The following is a 24063-nucleotide window of genomic DNA, read 5'->3' on the forward strand; positions in this document are numbered from 1 at the left end:
GGTTGTCAGTGGAGATGGTTGTCAGTGGAGTTGGTTGTCAGTGGAGTTGGTTGTCAGTGGAGTTGGTTGTCAGTGGAGATGGTTGTCAGTGGAGATGTTTGTCAGTGGAGTTGTTTGTCAGTGGAGTTGGTTGTCAGTGGAGTTGGTTGTCAGTGGAGATGTTTGTCAGTGGAGATGTTTGTTAGTGGAGTTGGTTGTCAGTGGAGATGTTTATCAGTGGAGTTGGTTGTCAGTGGAGATGTTTGTCAGTGGAGTTGTTTGTCAGTGGAGTTGGTTGTCAGTGGAGATGTTTGTCAGTGGAGTTGGTTGTCATTGGAGATGTTTGTCAGTGGAGTTGTTTGTCAGTGTAGTTGGTTGTCAGTGGAGATGTTTGTCAGTGGCGTTGGTTGTCAGTGGAGTTGGTTGTCAGTGGAGATGTTTGTCAGTGGCGTTGGTTGTCAGTGGAGTTGGTTGTCATTGGAGATGTTTGTCAGTGGAGTTGTCTGTCAGTGTAGTTGGTTGTCAGTGGAGATGTTTGTCAGTGGCGTTGGTTGTCAGTGGAGTTGGTTGTCAGTGGACTTGGTTGTCAGTGGAGTTGTTTGTCAGTGGAGAATGTGATCATGATAGAGCTGAATGCTTCTGTGAGGCAAAGTGGCACTGTACTATAATATCACTCTCCACACACATTTTCTCCAGTTGCCATGGGCTTGCAACGGGATGCAAAAAAAAATACAATTTCTCTGAAAAGTACTATGGTGAATAAATCTGTGGAATTCCATGTCAAGTGAGGGAAAGTCATTTCAAAGTGCCTCTGGTGGACATTGGGATGCTTCGTGTTGTATCTACAGATGTAGAATATTAAAGCTTGTACACTGTCAGTTCTCCAGCCTTGTTAAAGGCTGACATAATATGCATGTGATACAAAAAATATTTGTTGCTGGCAGGTAGGCTAGCGGTTAGCCTGTTGGGCCAGTAACCGAAAGGTTGCTAGTTCAACTACACAAGGTGAAAAATCGTTTGATGTTTCCTTGAGCAAGGCGCTTAACCCTAATTACTCCAGGGTTGAATGGCAAACCCTGGCTGTGACCCCTCTCTCTGAGGCTGTCCCAGGAAGAGTGGGATATGCAATAAAACCAGTGTATTAATACACACTTGTACATATGAAATAGTACAAATTTAAACACCCACCAAACTATAATAATAACTTGATGACCCTGTTGCAGGAAATGTAAAACTTGTTGTGTATTTGAGGTTAAAAAAGGCATTTGAAGTTGTCATTTCTCCTTAGAAATGTCAGACTTGAAAAATGTATCAACACCTACAAAAAGGAACATTATGTATAATCCACATAATAATTCACATTTCCAATTGCCGTAAGTGAAATAATATCTTTAATCTGTTAAACTACATGTTTGTTTTTTACCACACCATGAACCACAAACATGTAGAAAACAGAACTGTTAGACGTTAGGTAATGCTAACTGTGAATGGTTCCCCAGAGCTCTCTCCACTGGCTTCCAGTTGAAGCTCGCATCCGCTACAAGACCATGGTGCTTGCCTACGGAGCTGTGAGGGGAACGGCACCTCAGTACCTCCAGGCTCTGATCAGGCCCTACACCCAAATAAGGGCACTGCGTTCATCCACCTCTGGCCTGCTCGCCTCCCTACCACTGAGGAAGTACAGTTCCCGCTCAGCCCAGTCAAAACTGTTCGCTGCTCTGTCTCCCCAATGGTGGAACAAACTCCCTCACGACGCCAGGACAGCGGAGTCAATCACCACCTTCCGGAGACACCTGAAACCCCACCTCTTTAAGGAATACCTAGGATAGGATAAAGTAATCCTTCTCACCCCCCCTTAAAATATTTAGATGCACTATTGTAAAGTGGCTGTTCCACTGGATGTCATAAGGTGAATGCACCAATTTGTAAGTCGCTCTGGATAAGAGCGTCTGCTAAATGACTTAAATGTAAATGTAAATGTAAGCTGACATGTTTGCTGTAGCTGTAAATCGGAGGCCCAACATGTTTTATATGTTTACCCCAAAAGACTGCAGAGTTGACGTAGAGTAAAATTGTGTAAACTAAGATTAAAAGGCAGTTATTGTTGTTTGCAGACAGAGGAAACAGATGGAGTTTCTATAATGGAGCATGCGCTCCCACTATGTCGGCTTTGTGAGGAGCAAGCTGGAAATGACAAGGTCATTAAAAAGGGTTCCGCCACTATAACATGCTTTTAGACTCCTTCACTCCTGTAATTTAATACACTGGTGCATCTAGATGGACCTCATGCATATTTATGCTGTTCTGGTTCGCTCTTGAGTTCATCAAAACCAATTCTCCAATCGGTTTGCCAAAAGGTCTGATTATATCTTTTTCTATCACCTTTGTTTTCTTTCATTATGAGAGTGCTTGAATAAATCCTATTCTTATTCGGCTAATTGCTGACATATTTCAGGTTGTAACTAATTACATGGCACATTAGATAAACCATGTTCCCTACTGCACCGTAACATTCACCATACCTCAGCAAGTTGCCCTGATCTCAGTGTTAAACCTTAAACCTAATCCCAACCCTAAACCTGCATCACCATATGCATTTACATAATTAGAGAGCTTCATCTGACCTGGGAAAATGAAGTGTCATCATGTTGTCAGAAAATGGCCATCTAAATAGCCAATTATATGTACATACCAGTATAGGAATGGTAGTATTTATAAAACTAGACACCTGCTATATATACGTTAATTACAGTATGTTGATTTGTTAAGTGCTAACGTTGAAATGCAATGATAACCCATAAAAATATGGTTTAAAAGAACAAGTTAAAAAATAAAGTGTAGAATAGCTGTGGGCAGGCTAAAGAGCAGGTGCTAATGATGTTTCTGCAGACGGTAACTCCTTGAGGTGATTAGGGCTAATAGTGACTTCCATCTAGAAGAACAACTCTGTTATGTTGTGTTTCATTAAGTCTGTCATGACCAGGGGCGGACTGGGATCCGAAATCGACCCTGGCATTTATAACATACCGGACCATTTTTTTTTTGCGCCAAAAAGAACTGTGACTAAGCTCACATATCTTGTCAGTGTCAGGAATGACAAATCTATTCAGAAGGACTGGCATTCTAACGTCAGGTACAATATTATAATAATTTAATGACAATTTCCTCTGGTTGTTACAGTACTAGACTTACCAGGTGAGAGCTACGATCCCTTACTTATGTCTCTTGTTAAATCCACTTCAATCAGTGTAGATGAACGGGGGGACAATTGAGACATGGATTGTGTATGTGTGCAATTCAGTGGGTGAATGGGCAAGACAAAATATTTAATTAAGTGCCTTGGAAAGGGGTATTGTCATAGGTACCAGGTGCATCAGTTTGAGTGTGTCAAGACCTGCAATGTTGCTGGGTTTTTCACGCTCAACAGTTTCCCGTGTGAATTAAGAACGGCCCACCACCCAAAGAACATCAAGTCAACTTGACACATTGTGGGAAGCATTGGAGTCAACATGGGCCAGCATCCCTGTGGAACTCTTTCGACACCTTGTAGGGTACATGCCCCGACGAATTGATGCTGTTATGAGGGCAAATTGGAGTGCAACTCAATATTAGGAAGGTGTTCCTAATGTTTTGTACACTCAGTGTATCGTCTTAAACTCTTGATTTTGTAAGTGCTAAATGTTTTGGAATACCTCTGCCATGATCGTTGTTGGAAGGATAGTCGGACCAAGATGCAGAGTGGGGTAGGTTAATCATTTTTTATTTATGATAACTGGGTTAACCAAGATGGCATAGCAGTTCAGACGTCTTTTGTCCTCGTCCTGTCGTGTCCTGTATATATATATATATTTACATATTTTTTTCACATATATTTTATTTTTATTTTCCATCAACTCATCTTCAAAACACTCTCCTGCAACCCGCCTCACCAATTTATATTTATAAAAAAGTATTATTTACCTAAAATCTGTAATCCTCCAAGAAGCTAGCCAGAAACTAGCCAGAAGCTAGCCAGAAACTAGCCAGAAGCTAGCCAGGAGCTAGCCAGAAGCTAGCCCAGAAGCTAATCCAGAAGCTAATCAGAAGCTAGTTAGCTTCTTTACTGGAAAATCGTTAGTATTCAGCTAACCACGGTTTGTGGTCATCAGCTATCCTTTAGCTCGAAAATCTATCGCCAGTTTTGTACGGCGCGGCTCGGAACGGAACATACCGGACCAATTTTTCTCTCCATGTCCCTGGATTTCAACTGCTCTCTGGACATTCATACCCGGATCTCACAGCTAGCTAGCTGCTATCCGTGTGACTATCGGTTTTCGTCGATTCCGGAGCAAACATAAATTATTCCGGAGCTAGCCAGCTCCGTCAATCACTCCTGAGTTCCATCAATCACTCCTGGGCTGCAGTCACCTATCCGGACCCTTTGTAATGCCTACGCGGAGCCCCACCGGGCCTTTACAACTGGACTGCCGACGTTATCTACCCGAAGGAGATCCGGCTGGCTCCTCCGTCGCGACGTTACCTGAACACCCATCTGCGGCCTGCTAACCGTTAGCTGTCTTACCGGCTGCTATCTGAATAGACAATCGGACAATTTATTTATTTTTATTATTATTATTATGTTTTCTTCTTGGGCCTCTATAACTATATCTATTGTTTTTATTTTTGTTGTTGTTGTGTGATTTGGATTAATCCCCTCTACCACACGGAACCCCACTAATCTACTGACGGAACGCAAGAGGTGGCTAACAACAGACCTCCATCCTATGCTAGCTTGCTACCGATGGCCTGGCTAGCTGTCTAAATCGCCGTGACCCCCAACCAACCTCTCCACTCACTGGACCCTTTTGATCACTCGACTAAGCATGCCTCTCCTTAATGTCAATATGTCTTGTCCATTGCTGTTCTGGTTAGTGTTTATTGGCTTATTTCACTGTAGAGCCTCTAGTCCTGCTCACTATACTTTATCCAACCTATTAGTTCCACCACCCACACATTCAATGACATCTCCTGGTTTCAATGATGTTTCTAGAGACAATATCTCTCTTCATCACTCAATACCTAGGTTTACCTCCACTGTATTCACATCCTACCATACATTTGTCTGTACATTATACCTTGATGCTTGATCGCCCCCAGAAACCTCCTTTTAAATCAAATCAAATCAAATCAAATCAAATCAAATTTATTTTATAGCACCCTTATTCTACTCTCCTGATGTTCTCTGCTGTACAGAAAGAGGTAAAACCCCAAACAGCAAACAATGCAGTGCCTAGCTCCACGGTGGCTAGGAAAAATTCCCCAGGCGCCAAAACCTTTGAAGAAACCTAGAGAGGAACCGGGTAATAGCCTTGGTTTCATGCATGTTAACATTATAACAGAACCTCCCAAGTTTGTTCTATTCACTGCTTTAAATGACCAGCATGGTCAAATAATAATAAGGCAGAACAGTTGAAACTGGAGCAGCAGCACAGTCAGGTGGACTGGGGACAGCAAGGAGCCAATCATGTCAAAGTAGTCCTGGTCCTACTATCCAGGTCTGTCCCCAAACAATTTGAACTTCTACTTTTAAAAATCCACCTCTCTAAAAACAAGTCTCTCACCGCTGTGCCGGGTGCCTGCTATAGACCACCCTCTGCCCCCAAGATGTTCAAATGTTCTAAATGACCAGCATGTTGAATGATTGCAGAACATCTGAATCTGGAGCAGAGCTGGCCAGGTGGACTGGGAACATGCTTAACAGTCCTCAGCCATCCACAAGTCCTGGGACATGGCCCTGAATCCCACAAATTATCAATGAACCTGGCCAGGTGGACTCCAGCAAGCCTTAAACATGTCAGGTAGTCCTGGGGCATGGTTCAGGGCTCAGGTCCTCCGATGAGAGAGAAAGAAAGAGTCAAAGAAGGAGAGAATTAGAGAACGCACACTTAGATTTACACAGGACACCGAATAGGACAGGAGAAGTACTCCAGATAAACAAACTGACCCTAGCATCCCGACACAGGATGCCAGCATAAATTTTGGAATGGCTGAGAAGGAGGGGTCAAACACTGTGGCCCCATCAAGAAATTTAGAACCAGGAGGGCCAAACAGGAAGGATATAACCCCACCCAGACCTGACTGCCCTTAGCCCCAACACCAAGGGAAATCTTCAACCACTTTTACTCTCTGTTCCAGACGTTCAAACAAATTCTTATTGCTTTTAGCCGCACCCTTATTCTACTCCTCCTATGTTCCTCTGGCGATGTACAGAAAGGTGAATCCAGGCCCTGCAGTGCCTAGCAAACACTCCTATTCCCCAGGCGCTCTCTTTTGAAAACTTCTGTAACTGTAATAGCCTTGGTTTCATGCATGTTAACATTAGAAGCCTCCTCCCTAAGTTTGTTCTATTCACTGCTTTAGCACATTCTGCCAACCCGGATGTTCTAGCTGTGTCTGAATCCTGGCCAGAAGACCACCAAAAATTCAGACATTTTAATTCCAAACTAGAACATTTTCAGACAAGATAGAACTGCCAAAGTCAGGGGCGGTGTTGCAACCTACTGCAAAGTAGTCCTGTCCTACTATCCAGGTCTGTACCCAAACAATTTGAACTTCTACTTTTAAAAATCCACCTCTCTAAAAACAAGTCTCTCACCGTTGCCGCCTGCTATAGACCACCCTCTGCCCCCAGCTGTGCTCTGGACACCATATGTGAACTGATTGCCCCCATCTATGTTCAAAGCTCATGCTGACCAGCATGGTTGAAAATAGAACATGCTTAACACCCCAGCCATCCTACAACTAAACTTGATGCCCTGAATCTCACACAAATTATCAATAGTCCTACCAGGTACCTCCACAGGCCTTGAAACACGGGCACCCTCATAGATGGGGATCATCCTAACCAACTTCCCCTCTAAATACACCTCTGCTGTCTTCAACCAAGATCTCAGCGATCACTGCCTCATTGCCTGCATCCATAATGGGTCAGCGGTCAAACGACCTCCACTCATCACTGTAAAACGCTCCCTGAAACACTTCAGGAGCAGGCCTTTCTAATCGACCTGGCCGGGGTATCCTGGAAGGATATTGATCTCATCCCGTCAGTAGAGGATGCCTGGATATGTTTTTAAATGCCTTCCTAACCATCTTAAATAAACATGCCCCATTCAAGAAATTTAGAACCAGGAACAGATATAGCCTTTGGTTCTTCGCCAGACCTGACTGCCCTTAACCAACACAAAAATATCCTATGGCGTTCTGCATTAGCATCGAACAGACCCAGTGATATGCAGCTGTTCAGGGAAGCTAGAAACCATTATACACAGGCAGTTAGAAAGCCAAGGCTAGCTTTTTCAAGCAGAAATTTGCTTCCTGCAACACTAACTCAAAAAGTTCTGGGACACTGTAAAGTCCATGGAGAATAAGAACACCTCCTCCCAGCTGCCCACTGCACTGAAGATAGGAAACACTGTCACCACTGATAAATCCACCATAATTGAGAATTTCAATAAGCATTTTTCTACGGCTGGCCATGCTTTCCACCTGGCTACTCCTACCCCGGTCAACAGCACTGCACCCCCAACAGCAACTCGCCCAAGCCTTCCCCATTTCTCCTTCTCCAAAATCCATTCAGCTGATGTTCTGAAAGAGCTGCAAAATCTGGACCCCTACAAATCAGCCGGGCTAGACAATCTGGACCCTTTCTTTCTAAAATTATCTGCCGAAATTGTTGCCACCCCTATTACTAGCCTGTTCAACCTCTCTTTCGTGTCGTCTGAGATTCCCAAAGATTGGAAAGCAGCAGCGGTCATCCCCCTCTTCAAAGGGGGGGGCACTCTTGACCCAAACTGCTACAGACCTATATCTATCCTACCATGCCTTTCTAAGGTCTTCGAAAGCCAAGTCAACAAACAGATTACCGACCATTTCGAATCTCACCATACCTTCTCTGCTATGCAAGCTGGTTTCATGGGTGCACCTCAGCCACGCTCAAGGTCCTAAACGATATCTTAACCGCCATCGATAAGAAACATGACTGTGCAGCCGTATTCATTGATCTGGCCAAGACTTTCGACAGCATTCTTATTGGCAGACTCGACAGCCTTGGTTTCTCAAATGATTGCCTCGCCTGGTTCACCAACTACTTCTCTGATAGAGTTCAGTGTGTCAAATCGGAGGGTCTGCTGTCCGGACCTCTGGCAGTCTATGGGGGTGCTACAGGGTTCAATTCTTGGACCCACTCGCTTCTCTGTATACATCAATGAGGTCGCTCTTGCTGCTGGTGAGTCTCTGATCCACCTCTACGCAGACGGCACCATTCTGTATACTTCCGGCCCTTCTTTGGACACTGTGTTAACAACCCTCCAGGCAATCTTCAATGCCATACAACTCTCCTTCCGTGGCCTCCAATTGCTCTTAAATACAAGTAAAACTAAATGCATGCTCTTCAACCGATCGCTACCTGCACCTACCCGCCTGTCCAACATCACTACTCTGGACGGCTCTGACTTAGAATACGTGGGCAACTACAAATACTTAGGTGTCTGGTTAGACTGTAAACTCTCCTTCCAGACCCATATCAAACATCTCCAATCCAAAGTTAAATCTAGAATTGGCTTCCTATTTTGCAACAAAGCATCCTTCACTCATGCTGCCAAACATACCCTTGTAAAACTGACCATCCTACCAATCCTCGACTTTGGCGATGTCATTTACAAAATAGCCTCCAATACCCTACTCAACAAATTGGATGCAGTCTATCACAGTGCAATCCGTTTTGTCACCAAAGCCCCATATACTACCCACCATTGCGACCTGCACGCTCTTGTTGGCTGGCCCTCGCTTCATACTCGTCGCCATACCCACTGGCTCCATGTCATCTACAAGACCCTGCTAGGTAAAGTCCCCCCTTATCTCAGCTCGCTGGTCACCATAGCATCTCCCACCTGTAGCACACGCTCCAGCAGGTATATCTCTCTAGTCACCCCCAAGACCAATTCTTTCTTTGGCTGCCTCTCCTTCCTGTTCTCTGCTGCCAATGACTGGAATGAACTACGAAAATCTCTGAAACTGGAAACAATTATCTCCCTCACTAGCTTTAAGTACCAACAGTCAGAGCAGCTCACAGATTACTGCACCTGTACATAGCCCACCTATAATTTAGCCCAAACAACTACCTCTTTCCCAACTGTATTTAATTAATTAATTTATTTTGCTCCTTTGCACCCCATTATTTTTATTTCTACTTTGCACATTCTTCCATTGCAAATCTACCATTCCAGTGTTTTACTTGCAATATTGTATTTACTTTGCCACCATGGCCTTTTTTGCCTTTACCTCCCTTTTTACCTGATTTGCTCACATTGTATATAGACTTGTTTATATTGTATTATTGACTGTATGTTTGTTTTACTCCATGTGTAACTCTGTGTCGTTGTATCTGTCGAACTGCTTTGCTTTATCTTGGCCAGGTCGCAATTGTAAATGAGAACTTGTTCTCAACTTGCCTACCTGGTTAAATAAAGGTGAAAAAAAATAATAATAAAAAATAAAAAAAAACAAGAAAGAGCAACAAAAAAAGGTACAGCTTTGTATGGCTAAAAAGCAACAATACAAAATCAAGATCCCACAAACAACAGGTGGGAAAAGGCTGCCTAAATATGATCCTCAATCAGAGACAACTGCTGCCTCTGATTGGGAACCATACCAGAACAACATAGAAAATAAAAAACTAGACTAACCACACTAGTCACACCCTGACCTAACCAAAAGGTTCTCTAAGGTCAGGGCGTGACAACCTGCACATTCTCCTCATCACTCCCAAACCCCCTTGCTCAAACTCTAACCTAGTAGGACAAGTCTAAACAATCCTCTTTGGTAAATTAACCATTGTCCTGACACCTTAGCCTGCCTTTTATCTGTTGTGTGAACTAAAATAAGCTGGCCAGGAAGCAGATCAAAGCCATGCTATTTGAGTCAACTTTTAATGAGGGCTTCCATAGGCTAATTATTCCAATATTTTTTTGCAGAAATACTTTTGGCCTGATGTGTATGGGATTGCTGGAGCACTGTCCAATCAACTGTGTTCATATCATTGAGTAATCCTGGTCACATAGTTCAGGGTGCCTTTGCCCCTGGGTGACTGGCTCTCTGGTCTTTCAGGACTTCATTAGCTCTGTAGCTCTCCTCTCTTCGCCTCCCCTCTCCTTCCCTCCCTGCTCTGTCTTTCATGTCCTGGCCTAACATGTCATCTCCTGTCTTTTTCTCTCCTGTCCTGTTCTCTCCTCTCGTGTCCTGTCCTCTCCTCTCCTGTTCTCTCCTCTCCCGTTCTCTCCTCTCGTGTCCTGTCCTCTCCTCTCCTGTCCTCTCCTCTCCTGTCCTCTCCTCTCCTGTTCTCTCCTCTCGTGTCCTCTCCTCTCCTGTTCTCTCCCTCTCCTTCCCTCCCTGTTCTCTCCTCTCTGCTGTTCTCTCTTCGTGTCCTGTCCTTTTCCTGTTTCCTTTCCTCTCTTCTCCTCATGTCCTGGCCTAACATGTCATCTCCTGTCTTTTTCTCTCCTCTCCCGTTCTCTCGTGTCCTGTCCTCTCCTCTCCTGTTCTCTCCTCTCCCGTTCTCTTCTCTTCTTTCATTTCCTATCATGTTCTCTCCTCTCATGTCTTGTCCTCTCCTCTCATTTTCTCTTACTCTGATAGATGTGGAGCTTTTTGTTCTTCTTTTATTGTCCATAACGATTATATCATTTGGAGGGTGCATGGCTCCATAAAAAGTGTATGCATAAAAGTGACATCGTTAATGGTTTTACAAGCAACACAACAGGAAACTATATGGTAGACTGCTCCTGCTATGAAAGCATGGAGATGATGTCTAAATGTATCTTGTAAAGGGTGTTTATTTTGCTGTCTCTGTGTGCCATGCAAGGCAGAGTTTTTCATTCATCTGTGCACTGATGAAAGTCATCTTGTCATGTTGTCAAATGTATCAAGCGATGATGCATCTGTATTAGTATGATCAGAGGTAGATCACTTCATTTATTAAAGATTTGTTTTAATTCACATATATGTGGGCATATCTTCCCATTCTAAATAAACTAATATGGTATCTTAATGACTTTAAATCATTTTTACCATCATAATAACATTGTGTCACCAGTAGGAGTAGTAACACCAATGAGACAATTTTGGTAAATGAGAATTTCCTAAATCGAGGCCACTCAAATCTAAGGTAATCAATCCTTTAAAAATAATTTACTAAAGTGATATGATTAATGATTATGCTCACAATATAATTTCCCTTGTTTTAAATTGACTAACACCAAGTGACACCAAATCATCAATGGAATCCTTAGACATCATAAAATGGTGTGATTAGTTAATAATTGTCTTTAATATAGATCCCTCCCCCAATAACAGTTTCCCTCTGGAGAGAATGCTCAAGGTCTTTTTACAGTGGCTTGCGAAAGTATTCACTGCTTTGCCATTTTTACTATTTTGTTGCCTTACAGCCTGGAATTAAACATTTAAAAAATGTGGTTCGTATAATTTAATTTAGACAACATGCCTACCACTTTGAAGATGCTAAATATTTTTTATTGCGAAAAAAAACAAGAAATAAGACAACCCCCCTTCCAACATCAATACTTTGTAGAGCCACCTTTTGCAGCAATTACAGATGCAAGTCTCTTGGGGAATGACTCTATAAGCTTGGCACATCTAGCCACTGGGATTTTTGCCCATTCTTCAAGACAAAACTGCTCCAGCTCCTTCAAGCTGGATGGGTTTTGCTGGTGTAGAGCAGTCTTTAAGTCATACCACAGATTCTCAATTCGATTGAGGTCTGGGCTTTGACTAAGCCATTCCATGACATGTAAGTGTTTCCCCTTAAACCATTTGAGTGTTGCTTTAGCAGTATGCTTAGGGTCATTGTCCTGCTGGAAGGTGAACCTCCTTCCCAGTCTCAAATCTCTGGAAGACTGAAACAGGTCTCCCTCAAGAATTTCCCATTATATAGCAGCATCCATCATTCCTTCAATTCTGACCAGTTTCCCAGTCCATGCCGATGGAAAAATAGGATAGGGTTCTTGGGGTGATGAGAGGTGTTGGGTTTGCGCTAGACATAGCATTTTCCTTGATGGCCAAAAAACTCAATTTTAGTCTTATCTGACCAGACTACCTTCTTCCATGTTTGGGGAGTATCCCACATGCCCTTTGGCGAACATCAAAGTGTTTGCTTATTTTTTTCTTTAGGCAATGGCTTTTTTCTGGCAACTCTTCTGTAAAGTCCAGCTCTGTGGAGTGTACGGCTTACAGTGGTCCTATGGATGGATATTCAAATCTCCGCTGTGGAGCATTGCAGCTCCTTCAGGGTTATCTTTGATCTCTTTGTTGCCTCTCTGATTAATGTCCTCCTTGCCTGGTCTGTGAGTTTTGGTGGGTTTTTTGTGGTGCCATATTCTTTCCATTTTTTTACAATGGATTTAATGGTGCTCTGTGGGATGTTCAAAGTTTGATTTTTTTTATAACCCAACCCTGATCTGTACTTCTCCACAACTTTGTCTCTGACCTGTTTGGAGAGCTCCTTGGTCTTCATGGTGCCGCTTGCTTGGTGGTGCCCCTTTTTTAGTGGTGTTGCAGACTCTGGGGCCTTTCAGAAAAGGTGTATATGTACTGAGATCATGCGACAGATCATGTGACACTTAGATTGTCACATAATCCCCATTGCACACAGGTGGAATTGACTAATTATGTGACTTCGGAAGGTACTTGGTTGCACCAGATCTTATTTAGGGGCTTCATATCAAAGGGGGTGAATACATATGCACCACTTTTCCGTTTTCCTTTTTTTTTACAAGTTATTTTTTTCATTTCACTTCACCAATTTGGACTATTTTGTGTATGTCCAAATAAACATACATTTAAACTACAGGTTGTAATGCAACAATATAGAACAAAAACGCCAAGGGAGATGAATACTTTGCAAGGCACTGTGTATCTTTAAAGTCAGTGATTTTTCACGGCAGTTACACCAATGATAATACTGAGGGACACATGGTACACTAGTACAAAATAGTTATTTTGATAGCCTTCTTAGTTTTTATTGATCTATACAGTATATGAAATATTTTCGTTCACTGTTCAGCATTCAAAATAATAGATATATATCTGTAAATCTCCAAAACATGTCACTACACCTCTACGCATCACCAGTGGGATAAGCCAATTTTCTAGCCCCCAGTAGTTTCTGCAAGGTATACAAATATGCACTGAGTATACAAACATTAAGAACACCTGCTCTTTCCATGACATACTGGCCAGGTGAATCCAGGTGAAAGATTTGACCCCTTATTAATGTCACTTGTTAAATACACTTCAACTCAATATTAGGAAGCTGTTCCTAATGTTTGGTATACTCAGTGTACAGTATGTTTAGCATTATAAACTATTTGGTTTACTTTCTAATCGACTGGAACTGAAATGGAATTGACCCCAACCTTGTCTGGTCCTGATAATCCACTATGAGTGGCAGAATGTTAAAACTCTGATTGGTTTAGTGACTGAAAAGTGATTACCTCACCGTTTAGATTTGCACAGTGCACAGCGCAAAATATTGTGCAAGAAAATATTCAAATCCCTTGAATTTTTTCACATTTTGTTGTGTTACAGCCTGAATTTAAAATAGATTCAATTTTGATTTTGTGTCGTTGACCTACACACAATACCCTATAATGTAAAAGTGGAATTATGTTTTTAGAAATGTTTACAAATTAATTAAAGATGAAAAGCTGAAATATATTGAGTCAATAAGTATTTAACCCCTTAGTTATGGCTTCCTAAATAAGTTCATGTAGAGCCATATATTATATATGCATATTGTGGAGCATTGTACAATGTATAGTTTTTGTTTAAATCCATTAAAAAATATATCAAAACAGCCTTTTAAAAATAATGTAATTATGCTGAAGAGAGATACTTACTATAGTTATTTTTGTTAACCTACTGAAATGGACAAATGTGTTTTTTATTAATAAGTTGAACTCGGGCCTAAAACTCTTCTAAAGAAAGAGCACAAGTGAAGGGAAAAAAAAGGTGATGGATATTTTTTTGTGGTTGCATGGATAGTACTTTAAAAAAGTGGTAAAATACCTCTGCAGATAGCACTACTGGGTGATTTTAAAAGCTATAGTCAGTCGATTAATAATACTTTTAGCAAAAAATATGTCCTTAATTTACAATTTGTAGAAACTATGAGAACAGAAAGGTTTTGAACGTTTGTGAAACATCACAGAACAGTTGAACAATATATGGCAAATAGAAGTAAAAATGAATGGTGTTTTTATACCTTTATTTAACCAGGTAGGCTAGTTGAGAACAAGTTCTCAACTAGAAATAGAAGTTCAAACTGTTTGGGTATAGACCTGGAATGTATGACATTACTTTGCAGGCTATCTCCTCCCCATTTGGCAGTTCTATCTTGGCGGAAATTGTTGTAGTTGGGTATTTAAATCTCAGAATTGTTGGTGGCCTTCCTAAGACAGGATTCAGACACCGCAAAGACATCAGGCTTGGCGGAGTGTGCTAAAGCAGTGTGTAAAACAAACTTAGGGAGGAGGCTTCTGATGTTGACATGCATGAATCCAAGGCTTTTTCGATCGCAGGGCCTGGGTTTACCTCCACATCACCCGAGGAACAGAGGAGGAGTAGGATGAGGGTAAGGCTAAAGGCTATCAAAACTGGTCGCCTAGAGCGTTGGGGACAAAGAATAAAAGGACCAGATTTCTGGTTGTGGTAGAATAGATTCAGGGCATAATGTGCAGACAGGGGTATGGCGGTGATCCGGTGTCAATGTCCAGACTTTACGGCAAGAATGCGGTGGAGTAGTGTGTTCTAGCCGTGTTTGGGTGGAGTCCGGGTGAACAACTGAGTAGGCCAGGAGGTGGGCCTCAGGTATAGCTTCGGTACTGGGTAACTCGGTGGGTGCTAGCTAGCTGTGAAGATCAGGAATAATGGTCCAGGGATTACGGCAGGAATACGGCGTTGTAGTGGAGAACAGTCCGTTACTGGTAGGCTGGCGAATATTATCCAGGCTAAAAAATAATATATATATATATTTTAAAAGGGCTAAAGTTTGGGGATAGATGGGAGGGTTTGAGTGGAGCTGAAGGATAGGATCAAAAACAACAAGATAACTAATGTAAAATATATTGTGTCTGTAAAATGTATAAGGGTTAGGAACTTTTGAAACAGCTCAGTTAAGAATATATTGCAAAGTATATTGCAAAATCACGCTGGATGGGAGGGCTTTATGGTAGCTGAAGGATGGGATAAAAACAAACAAAAGATAACTGTTGTAAGGTGCATTGTGTCCGTAAAATGTATATTGTATGTATAAACTGGAATTAGAAACCTAAGTGTTGTTGTCCTTTAGTTTACTCCAATTAGGAGAGGGGTGGGTAGGGTTTTGGGAATAGAGGAAAATATATCTTCAAAGATATGTAAAAAAAATGCTCACATTGATCATCCTTGATGATTGGAGTCCACCTGTGGTAAATTCAATTGATTGTACATGATTTTAAAAAGGCACATACCTTTCTATATACGGTCCCACAGTTGACAATGCATGTCAGAGCAAAAACCAAGCCATGAGAATTGTCCATAGAGCTCTGAGACAAGACTGAGTTGAGTCACAGATCTTCTGCAGCATTAAAGGTCCCCAAGAACACAGTGGCCTCCATCATTCTTAAATGGAAGAAGTTTGGAACCACCAAGACTTTTTGTACATCTCAATTGTCAGTAGAAACCACATTTGTTTATGGAAGTCAGCCATTTCAGCTATGTTTTAGATGTAAACGAGGCTGAATGAACTGTGTCGCTGCCAGACAAGGCTCCTCTGATAGTCAGGTGTAGCGGTGGTAAGGATTCACTCCATTGTGTTGGAAAGAAAATTCTGCTGTTGGGACAGCTTCAGGCCCTAACAGTTTGTGGGCACCGCTTGTCGCCGTTATAGTGCAATTCATGTATTGTTTAGTGTTGTGTTGTGTAGAGGCTTTGCTGGCAAACATCTAAATTATTTTGGGGGAGTTTGCCCCACCAATAATATAACTTTTTCTCTCGAAATAGGGCCAGTTTATTCTCGAAATATTGACATTTTGACTTTATACTCTAAATAAATACAATTTCGCAATTTATTCACTAAATATTGCCACTTTATTAACAAAATAAAATGTACTTTATTTTAAGAAATATTTTCCAACTTATTTTAAAGTATGATTGTGTGAATGTTTTTCTCTATCCAAGTATGACAGAATCTGAAAATTAGCTGGAGAAAAAAAAGACTCACCATCACAATTTTTGAACTGCCAAAAGAATGACCTCCAATGATCAATATATACAATGCATTCAGAAAGTATTCAGACCCCTTGATATTTTTCTACATTTTGTTACATTACAGCCTGATTCTAAAATTGATTAAATGGTTATTTTTCCCTCATCAATCTACACACAATACCCCATAATGACAAAGCAAAAATTAAAAACTCAAATACAACATTTACATAAGTATTTAGACCCTATACTCAGTACTTTGTTGAAGCACCTTTGGCAGCGAATCCTGCCTTGAGTGTTCTTTGGTATAACGCAACAAGCTTGACACACCTGTATTTGGGGAGTTTCTCCCATTCTTCTCTGCAGATCCTCTCAAGAACTGTTAGGTTGGATTGGGAGCGTGGCTGCACAGCTATTTTCAGGTCTCTCCAGAGATGTTCGATTAAGTTAAAGTCCGGGCTCTGACTGGGTCACTCAAGGACATTCAGAGACTTTTTCTGAAGCCACTCATGCGTTGTCTTGGCTGTGTCCTTAGGGTCATTGTCCTGTTGGAAGGTGATCTTTTGCCCAAGTCTGAAGTCCTGAGGGCTCTGGAGCAGGTTTTTAATCAGGTTTTTATCTCTCTGTACTTTGCTCCGTTCATCTCAGTCTTGTTCCTGACTACTCTCCCAGTCCCTGCCGCTGAAAAATATCCCCTCACTATGATGCTGCCACCACCATGCTTCACCGTAGGGATGGTGCCAGGTTTCCTCCAGATGTGACGCTTAGCATTCAGGCCAAAGAGTTCAATCTTGGTTTCTTCAGACCAGAGAATCTTGTCTCTCATGGTCTTTGAGACCTTTAGGTGCCTTTTGGCAAACACCAAGCGGGCTGCCATGTGCCTTTTACTGAGGAGTGGCTTCCATCTGGCCACTCTACCATCAAGGCCAGATTGGTGGATTGCTGTCCTTCTGGAAAGTTCTCCCATCTCCACAGAGGACCTCAAGAGCTCTGTCAGAGTGACCATCGGGTTCTTGGTAACCAACCTCCCTGAGCAATGCCCTTCTCCCCCGATTGCCCAGTTTGGCCTTGCGGCCAGCTCTAGGAAGAGTGTTAGTGGTTCCAAATGTCTTCCTTTTAAGAATGATGGAGGTCACTGTGTTCTTGGGGACCTTCAATGCTGAAAAAATGTTTTGGTACCCTACCCCAGATCTGTGCCTCGACACCATCCTGTCTCTGAGCTCTGCGGACAATTCCTTCGACCTCATAGCTTGGCTTTTTCTCTGACATGAACTGTCAACTGCGGGACCTTATAGACAGGTGTGTGCCTTTCCAAATCATGTCCAATCAATTGAACTTACCACAGGTGGACTCCAATCAAGTTGTAGAAACATTTCAAGGATGATCAATGTAAACAGGATGCAGCTGAGCTCAATTTTGTGTCTCATAGCAAATAAGGTAAATAGGGAAGGGGTCTGAATACAGTGGCTACAGAAAGTATTCATACCCTTTGACTTATTCAACATTTTGTTGTGTTACAGCCTGAATTCAAAATGTATTGAATTGTTGTTTTTTGCTTACTCATCTACACATATTACCCCATATTGTGAAAAGTGAAAACATGTTTTTAGAAATGTTTGCAAATGTATTGAAAATGAAATACAGAAATATCAAATTTACATAAATGTTCACACCCCTGAGTCAATACTTTGTAGAACCACCTTCGGCAGCAATTACAGTTGTGAGTCTTTCTGGGTAAGTTTCTAAGAGCTTACCACACCTCGATTGTGGAAAATTTGCCCCATATTATTTTAAAAATTCTACAAACTCTGTCAAATTGTAGATCATTGTTAGACAACCATTTTCAGGTCTTGTAATATATTTTCAAGTAGATTTAAGTCAAAACTGTAACTGCAACTCAGGAGCATCCAAATTATTGGTAAGCAACTCAAGTGTAGATTTGGCCTTGTGTATTAGGTTATTGTCCTGCTGAAAGGTGAGTTAATCTCCCAGTGTCTATTGGAAAGCAGACTGAACCAGGTTCTCTTTAACTTCTTGGTGAAAGGGGGCAGTATTTTCACATCCGGATGAAATGCATGCCCAAATTCAACTGCTTGCTACTCATCCCCAGAAGGTAAGATATGCATATTAGTAGTAGATCTGGATAGACACTCTGAATTTTCTAAAAATGTTTGAATCATGTCTGTGAGTATAACAGAACTTATGTAACAGGCGAAACCCAGAGGGAAAACCATTCAGATTTGTTGATCTTTTTTTAATGGGTTTTCATTGGGAATCCAGATTTCTAAGGGACATTCTTGCAGTTCCTACCACTTCCACTGGATGTCACCAGGCTTTAGAAATTGGGTGAGGTTTTTCCTTTGTGTAATGAAGAAGTAGCCCTGTTCAAAACGAGGGTCACTTCAAGTGTATTGTTTTTTAGAGGCTTGTGACCAGAAAGGTAGCATCAGTTTGTTTTCTTCCTGTACTGAACACAGATCATCCCGTCTTCAATTTTATAGATTATTTACTTTGAAAAACGTTTATAAATACCTAAAGTTGTATTACAAAAGTAGTTTCAAATGTTTTGGCAAAGTTTACAGGTAACTTTTGAGATATTTTGTAATCACGTTGGGCAAGTTGGAACCGGTGTTTTTCTGGATCAAACGCACCAAATAAATGGACATTTTAGATATATATAAACGGAATTAATCGAACAAAAGGACCATTTGTGATGTTTATGGGACATATTGGAGTGCCAACAGAAGAAGCTCGTCAAAGTTAAGGCATGATTTATATTTTTATTTCTGTGTTTTGTCGCGCCTGCAGGGTTGAAATATGTTCTCTCTTTTGTTTACGGAGGTGCTATCCTCAGATAATAGCATCGTTTGCTTTCGCCGAAAAGCCTTTTTGAAATTTGACATTTGATTCACAACACGTGTAGCTTTAATTTGATACCTTGTGATTTCATTAAAGTTTGATTTTATAGTAATTTATTCAGATTTGGCGCTCTGCATTTTCTCTGACTTTGGGCAAAGTGGGACACTACCGTCTCACATATCCCAGTCTTTAAGGATATTGCTTTTGCTTATGTCCATTCAATTTATTTTCTCATCCTAATAAAACTCCCGAGTCCTTAATAATTACAAGCATTCCCAAAACATGATGCAGCCACCACTATGTAAGAAAATATGGAGAGTGGTACTCACTAATGTGTTGTATTGGATATGACCCAATCATAACACTTTGTATTCAGGACAACAAGTTAATTGCTTTGCCACATGTTTTATAGTATTACTTTAGTGTCATGTTTTAAAACAGGATGCATATTTTGGAATATTTTTATTCTGTACAGGCTTCCTTTTTAATTCAATCAAATCAAATCATATTTCTAATTAGTCACATTTGCCGAATACAACAGGTGTATAGAAAGTATAGACCTTACAGCGAAATGCTCACTTACAAGCCCCTAGCCAACAATGCAGTTTAAAACATACGAATAAGAGTAAGAAATAAAAGTAACAAGTAGTTAAAGAGCAGCAGTAAAATAACATCGAGACTATATACAGGGGGTACCGGTACAGAGTCAATGTGGAGGCTATATACAGGGGGTACTGGAACAGAGTCAATGTGGAGACTATATACAGGGGGTACTGGAACAGAGTCAATGTGGAGGCTATATACAGGGGGTACCGGTACAGAGTCAATGTGGAGACTATATACAGGGGGTACTGGAACAGAGTCAATGTGGAGGCTATATACAGGGGGTACCGGTACAGAGTCAATGTGGAGGCTATATACAGGGGGTACTGGAACAGAGTCAATGTGGAGGCTATATACAGGGGGTACTGGTACAGAGTCAATGTGGAGACTATATACAGGGGGTACTGGAACAGAGTCAATGTGGAGGCTATATACAGGGGGTACCGGTACAGAGTCAATGTGGAGGCTATATACAGGGGGTACTGGAACAGAGTCAATGTGGAGGCTATATACAGGGGGTACCGGTACAGAGTCAATGTGGAGGCTATATACAGGGGGTACCGGTACAGAGTCAATGTGGAGACTATATACAGGGGGTACTGGAACAGAGTCAATGTGCGGGGGCACCGGTTAGTCCAGGTAATTGAGGTAATATGTACATGTAGGTAGAGTTATTAAGTGACTATGCATAGATAATAACAGAGAGTAGCAGCGGCGTAAAAGTGGGGGGGGGGGTAATTTAATGCAAATATTCTGGGTAGCCATTTGATTAGATGTTCAGGGGGCTTATGGCTTGGGGGTAGAAGCTGTTTAGAAGCCTCTTGGACCTCGAACTGGTGCTCTGGTACCGCTCGCCATGCAGTAGCAGAGAGAACAGTCTATGACTGGGGTGGCTGGAGTATTTGACCATTTATGGGGCCTTCCTCTGACACTGCCTTGTATAGAGGTCCTGGATGACAAGAACCTTGGCCCCAGTGATGTACTGGGCCGTTCGCACTACCCTCTGTAGTGCCTTGCGGTCAGAGGGCGAGTTGTTGCAATAGCAGGCAGTGATGCAACAGGGCAGGATGCTCTCAACGGTGCAGCTGTAGAACCTTTCGAGGATCTGAGGACCCATCTATCTTACATGAGTTCAAGCATTGTGATCACACGTTTGGTGGTGGTACATAGTTGTTACTGTTAGGCTGTGTTTTCCAGGAAGTAAGAATGCATTCAGCAGGTACAATACCGTGTGTACTACATTCAGTTATGTAGTAGTCACGCTTATCACTAAAAACCGGCGTCAGTCCAACAGACGTCACATTGCATTATTACTCCAGTGTTCTAAACTGATCCAATGACCCTGTACCAATCATGAGAGAAATGAATTGCTGATTTTCTCTTTCCATCTTCCAGTGCAATTCAACTACTCTCTGTCATGCCTCTTTTTTTCCACCTCATCTGAAATATTCATTCTTCAGATCAATGCTCTATCGCCCTGTTCTGAGGAGTAAAAATGTATGAGTTTGACCTGATAGCTAATAAACAGCCACAAACACACCAGCTCGCAAATCAGCAGAGAGGGAAAGTGATTCAAATGATTCAGTCTTCCAAAGAAATAACACCATTTTACAGAGAGGATTTGTTCCTTGAGAACATTAGCATATTCATGTGACAGAAGTGCAGATAAATGGACAAAGCCTCTGTATTAGTCCAATCCGTTTGTACTAGTTCTGCCGTGGAGGGCGCAGTCCCAGTGAGCTGAGGCTAAATTTGTAGTCTCCATCTCTCCCATGGCCTCCTGCTGTGTCATCCCACACCTATGTGCGGTCAACCATGCAGTTTCCAGAGCAACTGGGCAACACTTCACAGCTACACTGTAGCTGAGCTAATTCATGCTACCTCCCGCCTCTTGGATTATGATAACTTGCGTGGGCTTTTTTCGGTCCCTCTTGACTCGCAATAAAGATGGAGGAAATACAGTAAAGCGGTTGAGGAATGCAGAGAATCTGAGAAGATACTTTACCGTATTATCATGAAGTAAAGTGGAACTCCGCAAGTGAGCTCAAATTGAACTAGAAAGCAGCACACTCATTAAGAACGCATCTCTTTAACAAAGTTGCAGTAGGGTGGGGCTCCATAAACAGCAGTAATATTAACAAATGAATGTTCTTTAATAATGTTTTATTGTAAACAAGTACAGATATGTGCGGATGGAGAGACAAATCGTCAAAGCTTTTCAACCTTCCTGTGTTGCATTATGGTCATAAACTGTCTCTTGAATTAGTAAGAGATGTACAGTTATGGAACCTAGCTGTAAATGCAACAATATAACATTTTGCCAACTGCTCCACTATACTATTAACACCTTGTTTACTCCTCTCCTTTAGAGATGACCAGCAGACCAGACCGCCAGAAAGTCTGCATTCTAAATGATTCACATTTTGTTCAGGCTTAATTTTACATGGGACTGTACCTCATGTTTTTATGAGTAAATGAATACACTGGTGATGTTGAATGAAAGTCTGAGTGTCACGATGTTATACATAGATCGGGAGACAGGCGCAGGAATGTGTAATAAGAGTTTTTTTTTATTGACCCAAATTACAGTATGCCATGTAAAGGCAAGGGGACAAAGACCAAACATCTATGTATACAAAACACAGAGCTGAAACCCAAACAAAATAGCAAGGAGTACCTCAAATAAATACACTGGGACGAGACCCATAACATACAAGCACACAATGATTCTACATGGGACGAGAACCATAACATACAAGCACACAGTGATTCTACATGGGACGAGACCCGTAATCATCTGCACAAATACAAGCGGCACAAAAGCCAAAACAACAGAGCACAGGTACTCACACGACCAACGGACATTGGAACAATAATCAACAGCCCAATGGTGACCCAAAGGGCACATTTATACAATTCACAAACAGGGAAATGGGGACCAGGTGTGTGTAATGACATAGTTCCGGAGGGATCCGTGACACTGAGCTTTGCTTTAAGAGGAAATTGGGGTGTTTTTAGACCATGCGGAAGGCTTGCATCTACTCAGGGGTGTAGAGCTCTCTGTCCAGTGATGCCAGACAGAGGAGAGCAGTTTGGTAAACAACTTTGTAATTAGAGTAATTTATTACACACCTGACTCTGTCTGCGCAGCCAACATTTTGTCAATCCAATTTCCAGTTTAGTACTGGCAGTTGTTTCTCTAATATGGGCTCAGAAGTGATGGAGGATTTGGATTTCAGATGTGGATAATTACAACAATGCTATTAACTTTGTTCCTTCAGGCAAGCAGTGGTGTAAATGTACAAAAAAAAGACCCATGTGAGAGTCAACACACTTAGTCAGACTGCTTCAATAATAGGCTACCATTTTCATGTCTGGAGATGGGGAAAAAGTGTCCCAATTCATAAAGGAAAACTCCACCCAAAAACCTTTGGTATTTGTTTCATTTGTACATTGTTGACATAGTCCCAAAGTGTTTAGCTTGTCCTTAAGCATACACTGTTCATATTTTTAGGGCAATGTTTGATTTAATTTTCACTTTATGCTTTCATAGTACCGCATGTTACTATGTGATCTGACCAGGGAAAATGCTGGGCTCTATTGATACCAGGTCAAGAAGGTAAAGTCTCATGGTCATAAAAGGCTACAGGTATATAGACGGGTAGGTTGTTTAGCAACAAAACCAATGCGTGCGCAATTTCGGTGCAAAACAAATGTCAACTCCAAAGGATTATACAACATGTGAACTATATTTTGTCTCCAAATGTTTATTGAAAACATAAATAGACTTACAATAAGCACTTGTTGTCTCTCATCTACATTGTCACAGTTGTTGGTTAGGTTGTTAGTGAATTTTAGCCATATTAGCATACTGTAGGTTGTAATGTTTTTTTTAGGTCTCTCTTTATGTAGTGTTGTGTTGTCTCTCTTGTTGTGATGTGTGTTTGGTCCTAAATTTATATTGTATTTAGTTTTATTTTTTAATCTCAGGCCCCCATCCCTGCAGAAGGCTTTTTGCCTTTTGGTAGGCCGTCATTGTAAATAAGAATTTGTTCATAACTGACTTGTCTAGTTAAATTAAATAAAGCAATATAATTTCCCACGCGGCAGCTTCTTGTCATTGTTGCTCATGGCCTTCTGCCCCATTTAGTGATGTTGTTGTCAATGGTTGTGGTTGGAGGCATGTCCAACCCACAGGTGTCATCTTGAGTTGGGCTGCATGTCCATTGTTTGAGAAGAGTGTAGCATTGTTCTCCTCAAATATGGATTTCAGACCTCTTTTCTCTTTTATTTCACACTCTGTTGGTGGAAAATGAGCATTGAATA

Source organism: Oncorhynchus gorbuscha, linkage group LG02, assembly GCF_021184085.1.
Source record: "Oncorhynchus gorbuscha isolate QuinsamMale2020 ecotype Even-year linkage group LG02, OgorEven_v1.0, whole genome shotgun sequence".
Taxonomy (NCBI): domain Eukaryota; kingdom Metazoa; phylum Chordata; class Actinopteri; order Salmoniformes; family Salmonidae; genus Oncorhynchus; species Oncorhynchus gorbuscha.